The 24,573-nt window shown below is 49.8% G+C and overlaps 1 protein-coding gene across 5 annotated transcripts in view; it reads left to right on the forward strand.

The window, feature by feature from the left end:
* The window catches only part of TSPAN18 (tetraspanin 18), a 207,213-nt gene that overhangs the window by 20,592 nt on the left and 162,048 nt on the right, over positions 1-24,573 (forward strand). For 4 of the 5 annotated variants that reach the window (XM_055423891.2, XM_055423895.2, XM_055423892.2 and 1 more), the window contains exon 2: positions 20,580-20,661. The exons of the other annotated variant lie outside the window; for it this stretch is intronic. The gene's annotated coding sequence lies outside the window, so the exon portion shown is untranslated. The remainder of the gene's footprint in view (positions 1-20,579; positions 20,662-24,573) is intronic. 5 annotated transcript variants of the gene reach the window in all.

The following is a 24,573-nucleotide window of genomic DNA, read 5'->3' on the forward strand; positions in this document are numbered from 1 at the left end:
TCGTTCAAATGATTGCAGTGTGTTGGCCTGGCCAAAAATTCTTTCGGGTTTTTCTATAAGATGTTATGGAAACACCCAAACAACTTTTGGGCCAACCCAGTAATTTTCTCCTCATAGAGAACTATGGATGGAGGTTCGTGACATTGTACAGGAGATAAGAATCAAGACCATTCCCAAGAAAGAGAAATGCAAAAAAGCAAAATGGCTGTCTGAAGAGGCCTTACAAATAGCTGTGAAAAGAAGGGAAGCAAAAAGCAAAGGAGAAAAGGAAAGATATACCCATTTGAATTTCAGAGTTCCAAAGAATAGCAAGGAGAGATAAGAAAGCCTTCCTCAGCGATCAATGCAAAGAAATAGAGGAAAACAACAGAATGGGAAAGACTAGAGATCTTTTCAAGAAAATTAGAGATACCAAGGGAGCATTTCATGCAAAGATGGGCTCGATGAAGGACCTAACAGAAGCAGAAGATATTAAGAAGAGGTGGCAAGAATACACAGAAGAACTGTACAAAAAAGATCTTCATGACCCAGATAATCACGATGGTGTGCTCACTCACCTAGAGCCAGACATCCTGGAATGAGAAGTCAAGTAAGCCTCAGGAAGTATCACTACAAACAAAGCTAGTGGAGGTGATGGAATTCCAGTTGAGCTATTTCAAATCCTAAAAGATGATGCTGTGAAAGTGCTGCACTCAATATGCCAGCAAATTTGGAAAACTCAGCAGTGGCCACAGGACTGGAAAAGATCAGTTTTCATTCCAATCCCAAAGAAAGGCAATGCCAAAAAATGTTCAAACTGCCACACAATTGCACTCATCTCACATGCTAGTAAAGTAATGCTCACAATTCTCCAAGTCAGGCTTCAGCAATGCATGAACCAAGAACTTCCAGATGTTCAAGCTGGTTTTAGAAAAGGCAGAGGAACCAGAGATCAAATTGCCAACATCCACTGGATCATAGAAAAAGCAAAAGAGTTCCAGAAAAAGATCTATTTCTGCTTTATTGACTATGCCAAAACCTTTGACTCTGTGGATCACAATAAACTGTGGAAAATTCTTCAAGAGATGGAAATACCAGACCACCTGACCTGCCTCTTAAGAAACCTGTATGCAGGTCAGGAAGCAACAGTTAGAACGGGACATGGAACAACAGACTGGTTCCAAATAGGAAAAGGAGTTCGAATATTGTCACCCTGCTTATTTAACTTATATACAGAGTACATCATGAGAAATGCTGGGCTGGAGGAAGCAGAAGATTGCTGGGAGAAATATCAATAACCTCAGATATGCAGATGACACCACCCTTATGGCAGAAAGTGAAGAAGAACTAAAGAGCCTCTTGATGAAAGTGAAAGAGGAGAGTGAAAAAGTTGGCTTAAAGCTCAACATTCAGAAAACTAAGATCATGGCATCCTGTCCCATCACTTCATAGCGAATGGATGGGAAAACAGTGGAAACGGTGACAGACTTTATTTTGGGGGGCTTCAAAATCACTGCAGATGGTGATTGCAGCCATGAAATTAAAAGACGCTTACTCCTTGGAAAGAAAGTTATGACCAACCTAGACAGCATAGTAAAAAGCAGGGACATTACTTTGCCAACCAAGGTCCGTCTAGTCAAGGCTATGGTTCTTCCAGTCGTCATGTATGGATGTGAGAGTTGGACTGTGAAGAAAGCTGATCACCGAAGAATTGATGCTTTTGAACTATGGTGTTGGAGAAGACTCTTGAGAGTCCCTTGGACTGCAAGGAGATCCAACCAGTCCATTCTAAAGGAGATCAGTCCTGGGTGTTCATTGGAAGGACTGATGTTGAAGCTGAAACGCCAATACTTTGGCCCCCTGATGCAAAGAGCTGACTCATTTGAAAAGACCCTGATGCTGAGGAAGATTGAGGGCAGGAGGAGAAGGGGATGGCAGAGGATGAGATGGTTGGATGGCATCACTGACTCGATGGACATGAGTTTGAGTGAACTCTGCGAGTTGGTGATGGACAGGGAGGCCTGGCGTGCTGATTCAGACACGACTGAGTGACTGAACTGAACTGAGAAAATACTCGCTGAAGGACAGCCTTTGACCGCTAACTGAGGTCTCAATCACTCATCAGTGTGGTGAGGGGGAGTGGTAGAATTTTCCCTACTGTATCATATGAACGTGTGAGGCACTGCAGAAGATGGTTTGGCTGGTGGCTACAGTGAATGAAGAGCATAGGCCAAAGGTGCAACGTGAATGTGGTGGCCTGCAGGCCAGGTCCTCGCTGGAGATGTATTTTGTTTAAGGCGCACAATGTTTAAGACGCAAAACCGACTCAACATTAAAATATTGGGTGTGCGTGCGTGCTTAGTCGCTTTGGTCTTGTCTGACTCTTTGCGACGCAGTGGACTGTAGCCCACCAGAGTCCTCTGTCCATGGGATTCTCCAGGCAAGAATACTGGAGTGGGTTGCCATTTCCTTCTCCAGGGGATCTTCCTGACCCGGGGATCGAACCTGTGTCTGCCTGCATCTCCTGCATTGCAGGTGGATTCTTTACCTACTGAGCCACCTAGGAAGCCCAGCTAAAGCATACATAGACCATGCATACATAGATCATATGACCCAACAATTCCACTCTTAAGTATGCTTCCAATAGGAAGGTGTACCTGCGCTCCTGAAAGGCATGTGTAAGAATGTCCGTGGCCTCATTCTCCGTGAGAGATGATACCTGGAAACAACTCAGTGTTCCTCAGTTCTAGAGTGGATATAGGAGTACTACACAGCAGAGAGTGAATGAACTCTTGCTGCTGATGGCAATTTGGGGGGAAATCTCAGAAAACTGATATTGAGCAAAAGACCCCAGAGGTGAAAGTGAATACACAGAAGGATTCTGTTTATATGAAGTTCAAAGTCGGCAAAATGAAGCTATGGTGCTAGATCAAGTCATGGTAGTGGTTCCACTTGGGCATAAGTTGGGGAGAGCCTGGAAGAGGGCACAAGGGGCTTCCGGGCGCTGGTTTGTTTCTTATCACATTCTGCTTGCTGGTTTTACGGGTGTGGCCAGTTTGGGACTATTCATGGAGCTGTGCACTTCAGTTTCAGGTACTTTTCTGTTTATAGGTTATATTTCAATACATTGCATTGTTAACAAAACAGAATCCTAGCCAGTTGAAAAAGAGATGTAGCTTAGAACTCTAGGTTTCTGCTTTCCTTGACAAAGGGGCTGCTTCATGGCAAGAGCAGGCTGGGGGTGAGCAGGGGCTGCCCCCTCAGAGCAGGTTGTCTATTTCAGGTTGTTTGTTGGGACTTGCCTTTGAAACGCTGCACTCGGGGACTCCCAACCTCCTTCAGAGAGAAAGGCTTTGCGGGTGAGCGATGGGTGACGTAGAACAGGCAAAGTCTCCAGGTCAGGCTGGCTTCGGTCCTGACCACGCGGACACAGAATTTTGTAGACATTGGGCAAGTTATTTAGTCTCTCTGAGCCTCGGTTAACCTGTTTGCAAAGCCAGAAGAGTAACACCCAGTTCAAAGAATTGTTCGGGGGTCGGGACGAGATTAGGATGAAAAAATGCGTGGTGTGCCTCGTCGCTGGGTCTGCTTGGCAGAGCGACATTTGCCTGGTGCTGTCCTTTCATGCCACTGGGAGCGCGAGACTCTATGGTTCCTGAGATGTGGCCACCTGGACGCATGTCCCTTTGCTGAGGCTGCCATGGGAGATGGGAGACCTTCTGTCTGGTCCAGTCCTGTGCACCAGGGCCTGGCTTGCATGGAAGGGCAGGGCCTTCCTCTGGCTGGTCAGGGCCAGGCGCCAGGCAGAGTGATGCCCACAGCTCCTAATAGCCAATACTGCCCATCACGGTGCCAGGCACTCCTGCAGAGGCGGACATCTGCTCTGCCCTGTGGACAGCTGGGAACCTGCCACCTTCACTCCCTTCTTGCTCCTGGTGCCTGCTTCTCCATCCTGCTTGCAGGGGCCAGAGCAACCCTCCTTTAGGGGAGGGTCCTCAGGAATAGAGTGCTTCTGGAAGACGCTTGCTGGTTGCATCTCCGCTGCTCACCAGGCTTCCTTATCCCAGGAATCACCCGGGCGAGGAGATGTAGGGACCAAGTGACTTCCCCTCTCCAGGCCTCAGTGGCCTGATCTGGAAAGTGGGTGTTGATCATACCTGCTCCTTCCTCAGGGCTGTTCAGGAATCCTATGACTGTGAGTGTTACCGTGGCTGTTACTTCCGCTGTGAGAATGCATCAGGTGGGCCATTGAGGGTGGACTTTGGGGTAAAGGCTGTGGTTTGAATGGCCTCTTTGTCTCAGAACAATCTGTTTTGATTTGTTTGACTGTGGGAACTTGAAAACGGCCCAAATGCTTTTCCTCCTCTTGTTCTCTCTCTCCAGCACTCGGATTTCCCCCACTCGCCGTTGACTTACTCCCCGCTCAGAACCCTCTTGCTCACACTTGTTCACACTTCCCTGCTCACAGTCGAAGTGCAGGGGGAGGTCAGATGCCCCAGAGGTTTCTCCTTCTCCCTCAGAGGCTCGTGCTCTCACAACTACTTACACGCGGGGGTGTGAACGGTCATTTTCACACTCAGACTTCCCTCCTGACCCTTGCTCCCCCTCATCCCCTCCACCCCCCGCCCCTTCAAGTCCCAGCAGAGCCTTGAGGTCAGGAGATCCAGTTGTCACTCAGTTTCTTTACCCCAAAGACTCTGTGGCTGTGTGACACAGGCGGAATCACTCGGCGTCTCTGGGCCTCGGTTTCCTCCCTCACAACAGAGGCAAAGCGACTATTTTGCATTCAGAGGGATCGTCACTTTCTTCTGCAGTGTCTCAGAGGCTTGGAGATACAGTTCCTTCCACGTCTTAATTTCCCTGATGCTGCAAATGAGTGGATTCCATCTCACGAGGCAGACTGTGCGCCAACCTGAAGTTGCTCTTTAGCCCTTTCCTGGTGCTGAGGAGACATCGTTTTATTTGGAGCCTAGAACTTCAAACGAGGTCAGGAGAAACCAGAAAGTTCAAGACGGTGATTCATGCTTGACTTTGGAGAGACACAGCGTCACAATGTCTCACTGGATCCCACTCCTCTTTCTCTTTGTGCCCCCAGGAGAGGTGACTGGGGACACAGGGATGGGGGTCAGTTTGCCCCTGCCGATGTAGGAAGGGGGTGGAAATCAGGAGAAAGATGCTACGTTTCCTGCTCGTGCCCAGCGGAAGGATCCGTTTCACTTCGTGTCCCTGTCTCTGCCCCAGGTTATGGCAAATAATGGCATATTCCTCCTGAATACTTGCAACAGCCCTCCAGGCTATGTATGAAAATCATTCCCATTGTAAGGATGGCGAGGCAGGCACCGGGAGGCACAGCTGGGTCTGTGACAGGGCAGCGACCTGCGCTTGTACTAAGCTTTGACCCCCAAGGCACACTGTCCCGAGTGGCCCAGAGGTGCCAATGTGGAGTGGGAAGAAATGGGATTTCAAGACGGGTCTGAAAATTAATCATCCTCTAGTACAAGCTCATTAGGAACCTTGGGTAAATCTCTTACCTCTTTGGGCCTCAGTCACTCATTGTAAAGGATTCCTAAGTGGCTCAGTGGGTGAAGAATCTGCCTGCAATGCAGGAGGCACGAGTTCGATCCCTGGGTCAGGAAGATCCCCTGGAGGCGGGCATGGTAACCTACTCCAGTATTCTTGCCTGGAGAATCCTGTGAGCAGAGGAGCCTGGCGGGCTACAGTCCATGGGGTCACAAAGAGTCAGACGCGGCTGAAGCGGCTGGGCACACATGCGTGCGCATTCAGAGAGCGCATCCCAGAGTCAGAGGCATTCCGTCCCCAAGTGCTGTTACACACGATCACCATGATGCCTTTGGGTTAAAAACCATTTGCCCTTCAGATGACCCTGGAGTTTCTTAACCAAGGTACCATCTTCAGCATCCCAGATTCAGGATGTGCAAAGGGTCTGGGATGACTTAGTCCAGTGTCATTCAACTTACTTGTGGTCACAGACCTCAAAGAAAGTTCACCGTGAAGCCTCGGAAACAACTCAGAGAGGAGCTGCCCTGTTGAAGCGGGCATAGGCGGCTGGTCCCCCTTCCCCTCTCCCTCTCCAGGTGGGCGTCTCCTGAGGAAACCCTGGGAAACCCATTCTGAGAATCGCAGGCCATTAGGTGACAGTTAATGAAACAGATCCTGAAAGGGGCATGAACTCACCCAGGAATCAGAGGCCGACACATCTGCTAGAATCATTTTCATTAGCAGTATCAGTTCCCATTTTTAGAAGAGGGCTCTCCTGTGCTTCTTTTCGCCATTGATTTTAATTAATCACCTAGAGATGTGTCTTTCAATATTGACACTTCCTTAGCGGCTGACATTTCTGAATTATTCTCTTCTGCCTTCCTCAAAGTCATAGGTAGAGGTGGGTGGATATTTATTGTTAAATCAAGGGAAATGGGCCTTTTGACTTTGACTCTTTTGAAACAGAGTATTTACCCAAACAATCCTGCCTGACTCTGTAAACATAGTTGACCAAAATAAGTAATAAATAAATAAATAAATTGTGAGCAGAATGAATCCACAGATAGGGCAGTTTGTAGGGGCTCTTAAGAGCCCTATTGAGATGAAGCATTTTCCCCACTCCCCCTTTTGCAGCTCCCCAACCCAATTTGGTTTTCCAGATCACAAGGTATTCTTCCCTCAACACCTAATTTCCGCACAGATTTAACCAGCAGTGACCTGCCGCGTGAAGAGCTTTACTAAGAATCAATAGGCATGGGTCTCTGGTCTGTGCTCCACGCTTGCTGCATATAAAACACCCCGGCAGCGACAGCAAGACTGATGCTGGCAAGACATCTGGGGTGTCACTGCACAGCGGGTCCCCCTTGCCCATTTTAAGGGCAAGGCCATGGCCCAGAGATGCTTGGTGGCTCGCCCAAGGTCACACAGTGATTTGGAGGCAGGAGCTCAGGTCCTCCAGGGTTCCAAGTCCAGGTCCCTTTCCCACACGCTGAACCCTCTCTTGGCTGAAGCCAGGCTGACCTTTGCTTTAAGATACAGGTAATAAACCAGGCTGTAGTGCCTGTGTGGGCAAGGAGAGAGGTGGCGTGTGCTATTGATTCGAGGCTGCCTTTTAGAGTCCCTGATGGGGTTAGCTAGAAGAGATGCCATCAGAGCAGGGAGAGAGGTTTCTGAGACATGTGCTGAGCGTCCAATGTGGCCTGATAGGAGGTTCCAAGAGTGGAGAAGAGCACTCCCAGCCTGCGAGTGTGGGGGAGACACATGTGAATTCAATTCAAGGCTGGCGAGGTTTGCGCTTGACTTCCCAGCACATGGCGCTCTGGGAGTGGGTGGGAACACGGTCTTCTCCAAGCCTGACCCTGGCAGCCCAGCAGATGTGTTTATTTCTTCCTTTTCCACTTGGGAGGCAGGCGTCTGGCAGGGTGGTGAGGCAGGCATCTGGCAGGGTGGTGAGGCAGGCAGGCTGTGGGGGCCAGGCTGCCGGGGTGCAGATCCTGGCTCTTACTGTTGAGATCTGGGATCTGAGGCTAACTCGTATGCTTCCATTTCCTCATCTGTAGAATGGGGAGAGTAATGGTGTGGCGTGGATGGTGTGATGGTGAGGCCTTAATGAGGTAGTCCACTTATGTGCTTAGAGCCCCACCTGCCCTGACAGATGGGATGAGCAAGCAACTTGTATTAGCTGCTAGCCTGGAGATCTTACCTGGGTGTGTATTTCTGCGTTTAAAACATAATGTTTATCGCTTTTTTTCTGATTGTAAAAATCACTCATACACAAACATCAGTTACCTAAAGATACCCACCGGTAACATTTTGCTGTAGCTTTTTTCCACTTATACCCCGTGCATGGTGTGTGTGTGTGTGTGCGTGTGTGCGCGTGTGTGTGTGATTAAGCGTGTACTGTTGAAGTATACTTTTCAAAAAATTATAAATCCTGAATCACATGTAAATCTAGAACGAACAAGGATCAAAGACTGATTTAACTTGTAAGTGAGGGCGCCAACAGGAGAAGCTCCTGGGTAAAGCTGGTTCTCAGGAGAACTAGAGCGTCAGCAGTTATGTAGGCATGGGAGAAAGAATCCTGGGGGAAGATGGCTGCATTGGAGACACAAAGCTTAATCCTCACCTTTCGGTTATCTTTTCTGCCAGACCAAAAAGCATCTACAAATTCACCTGTAACCTCCCATGAGTCAAAGTCACATTTCTCTAGAATCCTCTAGATCAGTGGTCCCCACCCCTTTTTGTCACCAGGGACCTGTTTCATGGAAGACAGGTTTTCCGCAGACCCGGCTGGGGAGGGGACGATGCTTTCAGGATGATTCAATCTCATTACATTTATTGTGCACTTTATTTCTATTATTATTAGGTCAGCTCCACCTCAGATCATCAGGCATTAGATCCTGGAGGTCTCGGACCCCTGCCCTAGATAATCGTTCCTTGGGTCAGTCTACTTAACAGTGCTCCAATGTGATGTTGAAAGCTCAGTTATCATTTATCCTACCGGTGTCTCTGTATTCTTCCTGATCATATGCTAGCTAACTGCACACTTCACCTTCTATACTTAATATTCCCTCACATTCTTTTTTTCAAAAGCAAGTTTCGAGGAAGGACCAGGAGTCCCCCAAGGGTGTGACTCGCCCTCCAGCCCAGCTTGATTGAGGTGCCCCACCCCCCCCAACCAGGGAGGCCTGGCGTGCTGCAGTTCATGGGGTCGCAAAGAGTCGGACACGACTGAGCGACTGAACTGAACTGAACCCCCCGACCTTGGGGGTCCCAGGGCAACTGCATTGGCCTCAGTCGCCTGCCGCATTTTCTTGTATTTGTCAATTTCCTTCCCTCTCTCTCCCCATCTAGACTGAGTTTTCTGAGATCAGAGATTTGTTGAGCCGAACCGTCTTCCTGATCCTTCTTTCCCAAGCACCTAACAGGTGACACATAGTGATTCTTCTGCCCTGTTTGTTGCGTGAGCGAACAGGGATGTTAAGAGGCCTGGCCTTCTTCAATTGTCAGTTACAAAAGATGAACCATGCTGCTCCGAACTAGCAGGGCTCCTCTCCAGGACTGGCTGTGTGCTTCTGTTGAGTCAGAGAAGCTCCCAACCCCCACTTACTATCTCAGCCTTCTCCCCGCCCCCCCAACCCCATGCCTGACTCTGCCATTTAATTGTGTTTGGAGGGCTCTACACACTCAGTCCAGATGAGCGGCTGTCTCTTCTCTGTAGCACTCTTGAGACTGAGCTGAGTTCCTAACTTTCTTTTTCCTAATCAAGGTCTTAAAGGGGTAAAAAGTTCTTGGCCACCTCCAGCTGTGGAGGGAGAGGGGTGATGGAAGGATTAATCTCTGAGCGATGAATTTTAAAGCCCTCTTGTTCCACGTGTTGGGAAAAACCCATCAAAATGCTAATAGATCTGCCGTCTCACCTCCCGCAGACCCTTTTCTGCATTGGAATATATTTACAGGGAAATATATTGAGCAGGGAAGAATTACAAGGAGTTGGGGTGCCTTTTCCCTGATTCTGCCGCAGCCCCGTGGGTTGTACAGGCTGAATTAACAGCCCCATGTTGCCGAGGAGAGCTGTGGTGGGCTGCAGGCTTGGCCCTTAAGTTATGAGTTCTCAGCTTTCGGCTTCCTGGCTAACGGCAGGGTGGCTGCTTTGGAAACATCTCTATTACTGTCGTGTGGCTTTTTCATACTGATTCTCTCGAGGCAGAATAGCCTCAGACAGGCGTTCCCGTAGGTGTAAAGCTGGCTGCACAGCAGACCCCCATTGAGTTCAGGGTCTGCAGCGTGTTGAGACTCATTTTGTGCCAAAGTCAGCTTCAGCACTGAGACGGTCTCAGCTTTTCTTGAACCCTGTGCTGGGAAATGCCGGATTGCTCTTGAAGCCTTTGAAACGCCCGGCATCTTTGTCCAAACAGCCCAGTGGCCTGAGAACTTCTCAGATGCATCCTCTGGAGACAGGATACTTACGGGGTTAGCCTAATGCACACTGGACTCCGGAGCAGTGGCTCCGGAACTTTGGCTCCGGACAGTATCCTGAGTGCTGGTGCTTCCTCTGCCTGGTCCAGCTAGCTCTGTCACGGCAGACGAGTGACCGCTCTGAGCATCACTTCCTTCCTTTGTTAGTGAAGAGGAGGATGCTGCCCACTTAGTGCAAGAGCCTGGGGCTCAGATCCTTCATTTCTCTGTGCTTCAGGTGACACAGTGAAGCCGGGGCCAAGCAAGTCAGGCTCCATCTTCAGAGAAAAGTCACTTAAACCGTTAGGGCTCCTGGGTCCCTCTGGGCGCTTGTCTGACAGGTCTGCGGGAGCCCCAGTCTCCTTGTGAAAATGAGTAAGCCTTATTTAGCAGATGGTCTTATTGATCCTTTTCCCCTTCTCTGTGAACTAAACCAATGTTTGGGCTTCTCCGGTGGCACCAGTGGTAAAGAACCCACCTGCCAGTGCAAGAGACATAAGAGATGTGAGTTCGATCCTTGGGTCAGGAAGATCCCCTGGAGGAGGGCATGGCAACCCACTCCAGTATTCTTGCTTGGAGAATCCCATGAACAGAAGAGCCTGGCAGGCTACACAGTCATGGGGTCACAAAGAGTCGGACATGACTGAAGTGACTTAGCATGCTCACAAACCAGTGTTTAGTTACATAAAAATGCTGTGGCTCAGTGCACTTTCCTCATCTGTGAAATGGGAAGAGTGGTGATTCTCTCCTTGTAGTGTGGGAGGAAGAGGAATGAAGATCAGAAGTACAGTCGGCTCCAGGGGAGGCACAGCCTTTGTCCCCGCACCCCCTCAGGTACCAAAACGTGCTTCCAGTCGGGAAAGAGGGGGAGCAGATGCAGAGCATTGCCTGCTGATGACAGGGCAGTCTCACCAGTTCTCCTTCCTGTTCTGTCAAGCGTCGTGGGGTGACATCTGTCCCATGGATCCTGGTGCTACGTGGAGGGCACGGGAGACCCTAACTGGCATGTGCAGAAAAACTCCAGACCTGACGGCAGGTGCCGAGAAGGGGAGATGATCACTAGTGACAGTTGCAGTGAGAATTAACAGCTTCACATGTTAATTTGTGGGGAAGGTACCTCTCTCTTCGGGGCCCTTCCACCCTCCCCAAGCCACCAAGAGCTAATGGGCTTAGATTGGGAGTCTCTTGCCAACCAGGCAGATCCTCCTGGACCCTGGCTGTCAGTGCCAGCGCCCCCTGCACTGTGCCTGATGGCAGGTGCGGCCCTCCCCTCCTCGAGCGAAGATAAATCATACCTCCCAGTCTTTCTGAGGATGTCACGGCTCCCACTTCAGCCCCATCAAGACCCTGGGACACAATTAACAGGCTCATTCAAGGACTCATCATGGGAACAGAGGGTGATGGGGCTGAGTGACAGGGCGGGCGGCCCTGGGAAGCGCACTCCCTCCCCCAGTGAGACAAGTGCAGGTGGAGAGGCAAGGCAGAGGCGTGATGAGCTCAGGCGGCTTCATTAAGGGCTGCCCGGGGGATCTTTGAGATGCAGGACGCAGCAGGAACTCGTCCTGAACAAGCCTTGGCTCCTCTCCCTCTCCCCCACCCCCACGCCAACCCCCTGTGTTGCTAATTTAAAACAAAGCAAAACAAAGCCCCAGCTTTGCTTTGGAGCCATAAACTGCAGAGCTTTTATCCGTCAACAAGCGATGCACCCGGCTGGCAGCAGCCCAGCCTGGATCCCATGACCTCGCATTGGTGTGGGGCGAGGGGGCCCAAGGCTGAGCTGGCTTCCAGGACTCACCGAGGATGCTGTCCCTTCTTGGGACTCAAGACCCAGAGTCCTTGTGATCACAGAACTCAGAAGGAAGGCTGGTCCACCTAGGGTGGCTGGTGGATAGGGAGGGAGAAAAACAGAGAGAGAGAGAGAGAAAGAGAGAGATCTCTAGCAGGAGCAAGCCAGGAAAAGGCTCATCATTGAACTGATCACCTTCTTCCATTTCTCCTTTTCTTGCTGCCTCTTCCAGGAAGACTTCCCAGCTCTCCACTCTGAAATCCTACTGACTTGGGATTCTAGGATATCAAGAGGCTCTCAGTCAGTCATCTTCAACATTATCTGGAAACTTAATATGTAATCAGTCAGAAAGTCCATCAATTGTGAATTAAAGTGGTAGGCTGTATATACAGGGTATAGACGCCACCTGTTCTGAGTGTAGACCCCTGAGGGAGAGAGGGCAGGGCCTGAGGACTGTGCTTGGAACCACTGATCATGGCCACTACCCTCTTTATAGAAAGTAGCAACAAGTTCTTTCATGTAATTTCTATGGCCTCTGAGGACTTATTCTGTGCTGAGCACCATGGGAATCACTTATAATCCCTTAGCTCATCTAATCGGAGAAGGCAATGGCACCCCACTCCAGTACTCTTGCCGGGAAAACCCCATGGATGGAGGAGCCTGGTGGGCTGCAGTCCACGGTGTCACTAAGAGTCGGACACGACTGAGCAACTTCGCTTTCACTTTTCACTTTCATGCATTGGAGAAGGAAATGGCAACCCACTCCAGTGTTCTTGCCTGGAGAATCCCAGGGACGGGGGAGCCTGGTGGGCTGCTGTCTATGGGGTCTCACAGAGTTGGACATGACTGAAGCGACTCAGCAGCAGCAGCAGCAGCTCATCTAATCTACAGCTCGGGCCACCGAGGTAGGACTGTGGTGGTCCAGAACTTGCACGTGACTAATGTGAGGGTTAGTGGGATAAGGAAGTTTCCAAGGCCCCAAGGGTGGCAGGCGGCCTAGCTGAGACTCACACCTAGGCCTGCGGGAGAGGAAAGCCTGGTCTCTTGACCATGGTGCTTACTGCCACTCGATGCTGAGGGCACTCCACCCACCACCCACCCTGCCCCACACTGCAGAGAGGCAGCAGGCTCTAGTGGGGGATTTGCTGTCTTCGAGCCTACTCACAGGAAACCATCCAAATGGCTCTACACCCTCCACCGAGCCTGGCCTCTCAGCCATGTTGTTGTTGTTCGTTCACTAAGTTGTATCCGACTCTGTGTGACCCCACGGACTGCAGCACACCTTCACTATCTCCCGGAGTCTCCTCAAACTCATGTCCATTGAGCTGGGTATGCCATCCAACCGTTTGATCTCCTGTCGTCCCCTTCTCTTACTGCCTTCAATCTTCCCCAGCATCAGGGTCTTTTCCAATGAGTCAGTTCTTCGCATCAGGTGGCCAGAGTCCTGGAGCTTCAGCATCAGTCCTTCCAATGAATATTTAGGGTTGATTTCCTTAAGGATGGACTGGTTGCATCTCCTTATTGTCCAAGGGACTCTCAGGAGTCTTCTCTAGCACCACAGTTTGAAAGCATCAATTCTTCGGCATTCGGTCTTATTCACGATCCAGCTCTCACGTCTGTACATGAGTACTGGAAAAAACATAGCCTCTTGGGGTCCACAGGGAATTACGCAAACAGTTAAGAGTCTTTCACTCCTTCTCTCATCTCCATTAACCAAGTTCTGCCTTCCTACTTTTCATATAAAACCCGTTCTTTCATAGGTACATTCACCTCCATCTGTCCTCCTGTTCATTTCTCAGTTTACCTGTCCTTCGTCCATCCATCCATCCATGTGTATCATCTGTCCTCCCTCTCTGTCCTCATGCGTCCGTGCATGCTTGCATTCACTTGTCTGTACATCTCTGCATGCATGTCTCCATCGTTTGTCTCTCCGTAGCTTTAATTATTCATCCGTCTGCAACCAGCCTCAGTCTCGTTCCTTCTTCCCTTCTACCGTTCAGTTCTTGTGCAGATCCACTCTCTACCATCCGTCTATCCATCCATCACAGCAACTATCCATTCATCCAACTGTTATGTGCTGAGTCAGGAATTGAGACCACACAGTGGGTGAGATCACCCACATCCTTCGGTCTGATGGATGAGAAAAATCACATGAGCCAAAACATAGACTGTGCTTCGATGCTGACTTTACTAACTATAAACACAAATTGTTGTAAGAGCCCAGAGAACAGTGATCAATCATGCCTGTGTACGTCTGGGAAGGTTTCTCAGAGCAGATATTGAAGAAGGGTTTTGCAGGATGAGTAGGAGTTTTCCTAGTGATTTGGGGATGTGGGGGTGGGGCTAAAGTTCAGGATTAGAAAAGGCAGAATGAAAAACAGCCAGATCCAACTGAGTGTGGTGGTGTGGCATGAGTGTCCAGGTCAGCTCAGTTTGACTATGGGGTCTGTGCATATTGCAAGGACCTGAGGATGGGCCTGGAAAGGCAGCCAGGGGTCAGATGATAGAAAGTCCTGTGTACAGGCAGAGGGAGGCCAGGAAACCCACTGAAGCAGGAGAGAAAGACATGGGCTCTGTCTGACAGCAAAGGAGAGGGCATGCTGGAAGGAACAGAGGCAGCAGGCTGGTAGACAAGAGGGAGCCTATTTGCAGTAAGCAGGCAGGGACCAGCAGGGGCAGTGAGGACAGAGAAACAGGGATGATTGGGGAGACAAGGGATGGAAGAGAAACAGTGACCTGGAGAAGAGTGGAGTCTTTGATCTGGGTGTCCCGTTCCACAGGTGCTCTGCTTTTGAGAAGCCAGTAGGCTGTATACTCCTAGTATGTACACCATTGTGTGTGTGTATACTATTTCAATTTTAATAAAGAGTAGAAAACATCAGGGTAGATATTTAAGTCTCTCATCTGGGTCTTATCCAGGATACTGAAGTGGCTGTCAGGTTTTTTTCCTATACATTTATTTTAAAATGCAGATTTGCTTTGCTTGGAAGAAAGAAGAGGAGGAAGAAAATCTAAGTTTTGAGCCAGACCTTGCAAAATGGGAGTACCTGGCTAGTATCATCACTAACTAGCATTTACTAAGTTCTTATTGTATGTTTCATGGATTCCAAGGCACCCTTCTTTATATCTTTTGCTTCTGCTAGGTCCATATAATTTCTGTCCTTTATTGTGCCCATCTTTGCATGAAATGTTCCCTTGGTATCTCTGATTTTCTTGAAGAGATCTCTAGTCTTTTCCATTCTGTTGTTTTCCTCTATTTCTTTGCACTGATCACTGAGGAAGTCTCTCTTATTTCTCTTTGCTATTCTTTCGAACTCTTCATTCAAATGGGTATATCTTTCCTTTTCTCCTTTGCCTTTCACTTCTCTTCTTTTCATAGCTGTTTGTAAGGCCTCCTCAGACCACCATTTTGCCTTTTTGCATTTCTTTTTCTTGGGGATGGTCTTGATCACTACCTGCTGTACAATGTCATGAGCCTCTGACCAAAGTTTTTCAGGCACTCTATCAGATCTAATCCCTTGAATCTATTTCTCACTTCCACTGTATAATCTAAGGGATTTGATTTAAATCATACCTGAGTGGTCTAGTGGTTTTCCCTACTTTCTTCAATTTAGGTCTGAATTTGGCAATAAGGAGTTCATGATCTGAGCCACAGTCAGCTCCTGGTGTTGTTTTTGCTGACTGTATAGAGCTTCTCCATCTTTGGCTGCAAAGAATATAATCAATCTGATTTCGGTATTGACCATCTGGTGATGTCCATGTGTAGAGTCTTCTCTTGTGTTGTTGGAAGAGGGTGTTTGCTATGACCAGTTTTTTCTCTTGGTAAAACTCTATTAGCCTTTGCCCTGCTTCATTCCGTGCTCCAAGAACAAATTTGCCTGTTACTACAGGTACCCTCTTGACTTCCTACTTTTGCATTCCAGTCCCTTATAATGAAAAGAACATCTTTTTTGGATGTTCTAGAAGGTCTTGTAGGTCTTCATAGAACCGTTCAACTTCAGCTTCTTCAGCATTATCTGTTTTGGCATAGACTTGGATTATTGTGATATTGAATGATTTGCCTTGAAAATGAACAGAGATCATTCTGTTGTTTTTGAGACTGCACCCAAGTACTGCATTTTGAACTCTTTTGTTGACGATGAGGGCTACTCCATTTCTTCTAAGGGATTCTTGCCCACAGTAACTCTTAAAGAGACGGGAATACCAGACCATCTGACCTGCCTCCTGAGAATTCTGTATGCAGGTCAGGAAGCAACAGTTAGGACTGAATATGGAACAACAGACTGGTTCCAAATTGGGAAAGAAGTATGTCAAGGTTGCATATTGTCACCCTGCTTATTTAACTTATATGCAGAATACATCATGTGAAATGCCAGGCTGAATGAAGCACAAGTTGGAACCAAGATTGCTGGTAGAAACATCAATAACCTCAGATATGCAGATGACATCACCCTTATGGCAGAAAGTGAAAAAGAACTAAAGAGCCTCTTGATGAAAGTGAAAGAGGAGAGTGAAAAAGTTGGCTTAAAGCTCAACATTCAGAAAACTAAGATCATGGCATCTGGTCCCATCACTTCATGGCAAATAGATGGGGAAACAGTGACAGACTTTATTTTGGGGGGCTCCAAAATCACTGCAGATGGTGACTGCGGCCATGAAATTAAAAGATGCTTGCTCCTTGGAAGAAAAGCTATGACCAACATAGACAGCATATTAAAAAGCAGAGACATTACATTGCTGACAAAGGTCCATCTAGTCAAATCTATGGTTTTTCCAGTAGTCATGTATGGATGTGAGAGTTGGACTATAAAGAAAGCTGAGCACTGAGGAATTGATGCTTTTGAACCATGGTGTTGGAGAAGACTCTTGAGAGTCCCTTGGACTGCAAGGAGATCCAACCAAGTCCGTCCTAAAGGAAATCAATCCTGAACATTCATTGGAAGAACTGATGCTGAAGCTGAAAACTTTGGCCAGCTGATGTGAAGAACTGACTCCTTGGAAAAGACTCTGATGCTGGGAAAGATTGAAGGCAGGAGGAGAAGGGGAAGACAGAGGATGAGATGGTTGGATGGCATCACTGATTCGATGGGCATGAGTTTGAGCAAGCTCTGGGAGTTGTTGATGGACAGGGAAGCCTGGTGTGCTGCAGTCCATGGGGTTGCAAAGAGTTGGACACAACTGAGCGACTGAACTGAAGATACCCTTGTTAAAAAAATATTTTAAGGTCTTTGAAATGCGGGTGCATCATACAAAAAGTGATGTCATAATCAAATAGCTTAACAGGCACTGTTTTCTCTTTATCAGAAACCCATAAAATAATGGTGCAATTTTAACCCATGGAGTCTTACATTCAAGAAACAGGGTATTATGTGCCAGGTTCTTAGCTGAGTCCTGTGTGTACATTTGTCATGTCATCCTCACATTGTATGAGTCATCAGCTGTTGTTAACCCTGTTTCCCAGATGAGGAGCTGAGGCGTGGAGCAGGAAGTTCATTTGCTCAAGGTCATGGAGCTTGTCAGAGGTGGATTCAGGGTTCTACAGTTTGTTGTGATACACGTAGTCAAAGGCTTTAGCGTAGTCAATGATGTTGAAGCTGAAGCTCCAATAATTTAGCCACCTGATGTGAAGAGCCAACTCATTGGAAAAGACCCTGATGCTGGGAAAGATTGAAGGCAGGAGGAGAAAGGGGCGACAGAGGACGAGATGGCATCACCGACTCAATGGACATGAGTTTGAGCAAGCTTTGGGAGATGGGGAAGGACAGGCAAGCCTGGCGTGCTGCAGTCCACGGGGTCGCGAAGAGCGACTGAGTGACTGGACAACAACAGGATTCCAAGCTGTTTCACTTTAAACCTGCAGGTGGAGGGGCTGGGCAGGGAACTTTTGGATAAAAGCAAGAGCAAGTCCAGGGCAGGAGACCACCTGGTCAACCGCAGCCGCCGTCACCCTGCCGGCCACCTTTCAATGCTGCCTCTTGTCACCAGCCCCACACCCTCGCCCCGGCCCCCACATTGCCATCTTGGCCCTAAACCCTAGGATTCTTTTCCCCTGCTCGGAGGGCTCTGGGTCTGACATCTGTAGTGACTTCCCTCCCCCACAGAGAGGAGGGGGCTGGGAGATCTCAGGAGAGAGGGGAAGAAATTCCAAGCCCAGCTGGTTTCCCTCACACAATGCAGATTTGCTTAAATGGGAATTAGGATTAGTGCCGGATTTCACCTCTCCTGGCAGGCTGGTAATAAACTAATCTCCTCTTAGGCTGCAGGAAGACAGAATTCCATCGAAGACTGAAGACAGCTTCGGGCTCGGGAGTGCAAAACCCGAAAAGTAATTTTGTTGTTGACGGGCCTTGCTCGCACCTCCTGACACGCAGCCCGCGGCTCCTTCCCAGCGTGGCTGCAGCCTTTAATTTTGTTAATGTGTGACATTCACCCAGGCTGTGTGGCTGACGGGCACACTTGACATTAATACGTGTTCCTCGCGGTCCCTAGAGCTCATAAAAGCTCATTATCGGTTCTGAGCCTGTAAATGTAGTTCCCGGGCTCAGGTGGACCAGGAATACAGAGATGCTCCGGGGAAGTGGAACAGTGGACAGACACATGAGCCAAGAAATAAACTCCTGCCTCATCCAGGGAACACGACCTCCCAGGCCACCAGGAGGTGAGCAGAAAAGCGACTCTGCAGGCTGAACTCTGAGTTCAAATTTGCACCCAAGCAAAGGGGCTCCTGCCCTGCTATTTGAAGGGCGTTAATCCAGTATTGTGGGGCTTCCCTGGTGGCTCAGCACTAAATGAATCTGCCTGCCAATGCAGGAGACCCGGGTTCAATCCCTGGGTCGGGAAGATCCCCTGGAGAAGGAAATGGCAACTCACTCCAGTATTCTTGCCTGGGAATTAGCACGGACAGAGGAGCCTGGTGGGCTACAGTCCATGGGGTCGCAAAAGAGTCAGACACGACTGAGTGACTAAACAATAACAACAGCAATAGGGAGAAGGCAGTTTGTCAAATGTGATGTTTGCAGAGCATCTGCCTGGCCGTCCATCTTCAAGGCATCCAGGCTTTGGACGTGCTTGAAAACATCCACACGGAAATGAGTGCACCAAGGGGGCCACGGCCACAAGGTGGCAACAGTCAGGAATGGAGACACGCACACGTGCATGGTGGGCGGGGTGAGGGCAGGTGGCCCACACCTACCACGGGCGCCGTGCAGCTGTGAGGAAGGCTCCTGAAGACGCCTGTGTCTCCCACACCTACCACGGGCGCCGTGCAGCTGTGAGGAAGGCTCCTGAAGACGCCTGTGTCTCCCACACCTACCACGGATCCCGTGCAACTGTGAAGAAAGCTCCTGAAGACGCCTGTGTCTTCCACACCTACCACGGGCGCCGTGCAGCTGTGAGGAAGGCTCCTGAAGACGCCTGTGTCTCCCACACCTACCACGGATCCCGTGCAACTGTGAAGAAGACTCCTGAAGACGCCTGTGTCTTCCACACCTACCACGGATACTGTGCAACTGTGAAGAAGGCTCCTGAAGACGCCTGTGTCTTCCACACCTACCACGGATCCCGTGCAACTGTGAAGAAGACTCCTGAAGACGCCTGTGTGCTCACTTGCAGGGGTAGACATGGTCTCACGGAGAGCTGGGGTTATATAACACATGTAAGATCCCACGGTCTGCATGTGAGCCACCATGGGTACGTGCTCATACACACATGTACACAAATATGGGGCTAGTGGTAAAGAACCTGCCTGCCAGTGCAGGGGACATAAGAGACGCAGGTTCAGTCCCTGGGTGGGGAAGGTCCCTGGATGAAGATATGGCAACCTACTCCAGTATTCTTGCCTGGAGAATCCCATAGACAGAGAAGCCTGGTGGGCTACGGTCCATGGGGTCACAAAGAGTCAGACATGACTGAAACGACTTAGCATGCAAGCACACACATGTAAATTACATGGACTGTAGCCTGGAAGGTCATATTACACAGATTGCACAGTGAGTCTATCTGTGAAACAGGATAAATGAGTATGGAAAAACTTGTACTTTTGTAGCTAAAAATGAAAATTATATACATATACATCCTTATCCATATGTGTATGGATATGTATGGAGATGGGTATGCCTGTAGGTGTATCTGTATCTGTATCTGTATCATGAATTCCTCTGACTGTAGCTTTAGTCTGGCCCATGACACTCGAGGCCCCCTGGGCTGACCCCACCTGGGTGGATGTCTGAGGCAGAGATAGCCAAATAAAACGAGGTCATGTCCTCCAGCCAAGCCCTGTTCCCCATCAGTTAGCAGGGAGTTCCGAGAACTTCTTTCATGCATCGGGTGGGCTGGTGCTGGGATCTGCAGGGCAGACCTTGAACTCATTGCTCTCCTTGAACTAGGCCTCCGCCACCATGGAGAGGACAGTTTCAAGGGCTTGAGTTCCGTGCGTGTTGGCTGGGTGCTTGCTTCTGTCTTTTGGGCCCTGTCTGGCTTGTGTATGACCCCCCACAGAGATGGGAGGTAAGAGTGGGTGAATGTATAAGCGACGTGGCCCCCAGAAGCCGCAGGCCCCCCTTCCCTTGCCTTATTTATTTATTTTTGGCGGTGCTGGGTCTTCGCTGCTGCGTGGGCATTTCTACAGTTGGGGCAAGTGGCGGCCACTCTCTGATTGTGGTGTGTGGGCTTCTCGTTTGTCTGGTGTGGAGCACTAGCTTCGGGACACACGGGCTTCAGTAGCTGTGGTACACGGGATCTTCCCGGATCAGGGATCGAACCCACGTCTCCTGCATTGGCAGGCGGATTCTTTACCCCTGAGCCACCAGGGAAGCCTCCTTAGCCTTTTAAACTGTATTTCTCTGTGTCCTCCTTCTAGAGTTTATCCTGAAGCCACCATCAGAAAGAGACCTCAGGAGAATCTTGACACCCCAGACAGGAGAAGACACCAGTTGAAAAGGGTAAGGTTGGTGCCCTGGAGGCGCAGATCTCAACTTATTCAAATAAGAGGGTTGGATCTTCTTCTCTCCTCTCCCTGCTCCCAGACCCTCTGTGGCTGAGTAAGAAAGCTCTCGGCTCGTGCTGAAGGCTGCAGGGCAGGCGAAGGGCGGCTTTCCTCTTGTCCTCACCCCCAGATGTTTGCTCCGTGACGGGAGCAAAGGTGAGGGGTGAGGGATGTAGAGAAGGAGGCTGCCGCTGAAGGGGGAATCTCACCAGGCTGGGTGCTGCCCCGCTGATGGGGCGGAAGGTCAGGGTTGGTCCTGAGACAACCCAGGAGGTGAGGGTTGAAGGGTTGGAGGAAGTCAGCCCTCTGGGGGAAAGCAGAGTTCCTGGAGGCTCGCAGAGGGTCCCACCTCTGTCAAGGACCCCTCCCTCCCCTCCCCCACATGCCCCTCCCCCACCTCCCCTTCCCCTCCCCCTCACCCACACCCACCATAATCTTGGGATTGTGGGAAGGAAATACCTTCCTAGGGTGATTCCCACCCCTGTCTCTCCCCTCATCCCCTCCCTCAACCTCTCCCCTCATCCGCTCCCCCATTCCAAGGCTCTCTTTTTGGATAAAGTTTAAATCCACAAGTACTAGGATCAGTCATCACATTCCACAATGGAATTGGGAATGGAAAAGCCTTGGTCTGCTTCTTGGGTTCCGGAAGCTTCTTGGGCTGCTCACAATCCCAGGCCTGGTGATAGGCCGGGTCGCCTCATTTTTTCCCCGAAGGTTCCTGAATGAGGAGCCAGGGTGTTTGGCTTCTGGCTCTCAGTTTGTGCCTCTTTTTCTCATCTGTAAAAACGGGCAGCAGTGACTCGAATCTCTGTTCCAACCACACGTCCCCGGTTGCTGTTCCAACCACACGTCCCCGGTTGCTGTTCCAACCACAGGTCCCAAGACCAGGGCTGAGCTAGAGGAAGGGACAGATGGTGGTATCGGGGTGGGGGGCGTGGCAGGGAGGCAGAGGTTTGGTCAGGTCTGTGGAGAGGAGAGGGGATTGCAAAGCTCTGAGAGATCTGATTGCCTGTCTTGAGTAAAGGATGACGCAGATCCTCAGGGGAACGACCACAGGTGCAGGCCACAGCAGTGCAGAGGGAACTGTGTTTGAGTCCCAGCTAATCAGAAGAGTCAGCTTTACTAACCTTGATTGAAGCTTCTCCATGCCAAGTGCAGGGTTAAGTTGCAGTTCCTGTACCAACAGCCCTATTGTCACCTCCATCTTAGGGAAGAGAAAACCAGGTCTCCGAGGAGTTAAGTGACTCACTCAAGGTCACTCAGCACTGTGGGGCTGAATCTGAAGCCCCTCCCTGAACTACCCAACCATTCTTGTGCACTTTGCTTACTGGTTCTATGACTTGAATCTTAAGGTAAAATTTTCCTTGAAACCAAATCGCATCTCTGAACTTCATTTCTTAAAGAAGACACGAACGTCTTTTTAACAATTTTTTTTAAAGTTTGGGCTCTTGTTAAAATCTCTGCGGGTTTGGTTTTCTGATGCCCATGGTTGGGCTGCACTGGGTCACTTTCTGAGTCACTAATCTGATGTTCCACCAGTCTCCAAGCTCGTCCTGTCAACAGTGGAGTGTGCCTCCTGGCTGGCTGGGGTTATTTTAGGTTGAAATCCAAGGCAGGGTGGCCAGGTCCTAGCAGCAGGTAAAGCAGGACCAGGTCAAGGGTCACCCAAGTGGACAATGCAGAGGAGCAGTGAGGCCAGGAATCGGGGCTGGGGGGGCTTCTCTGGAGCTCTCACAGCATCTGTCCTGCAGCTCCCCGGGCTGCACCAGCCACTCAGCCATAATTTTCTGTGTAAACCTCCTGGCAGCGACTGCCCTGATCCCCGCAGGAAGCAATCACCTTATCAGAGCCTGGATTCCTGCCTGATTTTCTTAATCAGGGGAAGGCGCTGAAGTGAGTCAGAAATAGCTTAACTTCCTCAGGATCTTTCTGTAAGGGATGTTTCTCCGTCAGGGGAAGCCTTGAGCCTTGGGTGAGAGGAAAGAGTCTCTTGAAGTAAAGAAAGAAAAACAGTAAGGGGGCCGTTGATCTTGGTTTACCATCAGCAAGGCTGCTGAGACAGCAGTGATCTCGCCTGGCCTCTGTTGTTAACCAGGAAACAGAAATGTTATAGTCACAGGGAGCACGTAAGGATGACCATCAGCTATGGGCAGACAGGCATGCACTGTTGTGGGAAATGTTTGCCGGCGTCTCACAGCCAGACTGACGGAGGCTGAGTCCCAGCTCCGCCCTTCAGTAGCCGTTTGACTCCTTCAGTAGCCATTTGGCTCCAGACGACTGCTTTGATCACCCAGAGTGATCTCAGTTTCCTTATCTGTTAAGTGGGCAAATAGCATGCACCCCCACTGGGTGGTTGTAAGGGGCAGGAAATCACCCGTGCGATGCTCCTGTTTGCTTTGAACGAGGGTCGCTCCCTGGAATGATGTGGGTGGCCTTCCGAGGTGACCTCTGTGAAGAGGCTTGGGCTCTTGACATGAGAAAGCTGGGTGTTTGTGAGCACACAGTGGGGTCACCCTGGAGACACATACCTCTTTCTGATCTAAAAATGGCCCGAGAGGAAGCGCCTGGGTTGTGTCAGCGCTCTGTTCTGACACTCCTGGGGTGTGAGGCCCTGTCGGGTGTGAACAGTTCTTCCTGAGCCTTAATTCCATGGTTTACATTTGACTCCCAGTGATCTTTCCTGGACCCTCTCTGGAGGTAATCACGGATCCTCCCCACATCCCGGGAGGCAGGGATTAGTAAGCTCTTTTTAAGGACAATTGGGATTCTGGAAAGTGGTAAATTATTCTAGGGTTCACCTCTAAAAAGCAGCAAGGTTAGGACCCAAAACAAACCCAGGGTTCCTGCCCTGAAGACAATGTGTTTGCCATAGCACCCCACAGCACCCACAGTCCCTTCAAACGCACCCTCCACATTTCCAGAGGCACATTGTGTGTGTCCTTAGGGACTCCACATAGTTCTACAGTGGCTCCCCGTCATGCCCACAGAGGCACCTAAAGCTTTCATGAAGCATCCCCAGGACTCACAGTGTCACCCCGTGGCGTTCATGGTCTCCACGTGGCTTCAGAGCACCCAGCATGCCTGCAGTGATGCACCACGGCCGGCGCCCACACTGGCACTGTCCTGTGTTCTCCACCCAGCCTTGTGTGGATTTTGGAGCTCTGGAAGAATGGGGAGCCCCTTGATGTTTTCATCTCCCCAGCCAGCCCTTTACAGCAGGCCGAGCAAATGAGTGAAGGCAGCTTCCCGGAAGCCTCCAGATCATCCTCCCGCTGAGATCTGACAGCAGGCAGCAGGTGGCTGGTGGGGGTGGTGGAGGCCTGGCTGCCACCGCAGTTGAGCCTCTCCCCGCTTATCTATTTTCCCTTTTGCTGCTTGTGCTTTTGGTGTCATGTTTAAGACTCCGTTGCCAAATCCAGACTAATAAAGATTCACCTCCGTGTTGGCTTCTGAGTTTTAAGACCTTAGCTCCTATATTTAGGCCATTGATTCATTTTGAGTTAATTTTTATATATGGTTGAGGTAGGGGTCCAACTTCATTCTTTGGCACATGAATATCCTCGGACAACCATTGAAGAGACTGTTTTTCCCCATTTCACAGTCTTGGCACCCTTGTTGAAAATCCATTGGCCATAGATGTATAGGTTTGTTTCTGGATTCTCAATTGTATTCCACGGGTCTATTTGTTGTTGCTGTTTAGTCGATAAGTCTTGTCCCACTCTTTGTGACCCCATGGACTGCAGCACACCAGGCTTCCCTGTCCTTCACAATCTCCTGGGATTTGCTCAGACTCATGTCCTTTGAGTCAGTGATGCCATCCAGCCATCTCATCCTCTGTCGTCCCCTTCTCCTCCTTCCCTCAATCTCT

The sequence above is a fragment of the Moschus berezovskii genome, chromosome 14, assembly GCF_049115385.1.
Source record: "Moschus berezovskii isolate FMDL1 chromosome 14, NW_MosBer_1.0, whole genome shotgun sequence".
Taxonomy (NCBI): domain Eukaryota; kingdom Metazoa; phylum Chordata; class Mammalia; order Artiodactyla; family Moschidae; genus Moschus; species Moschus berezovskii.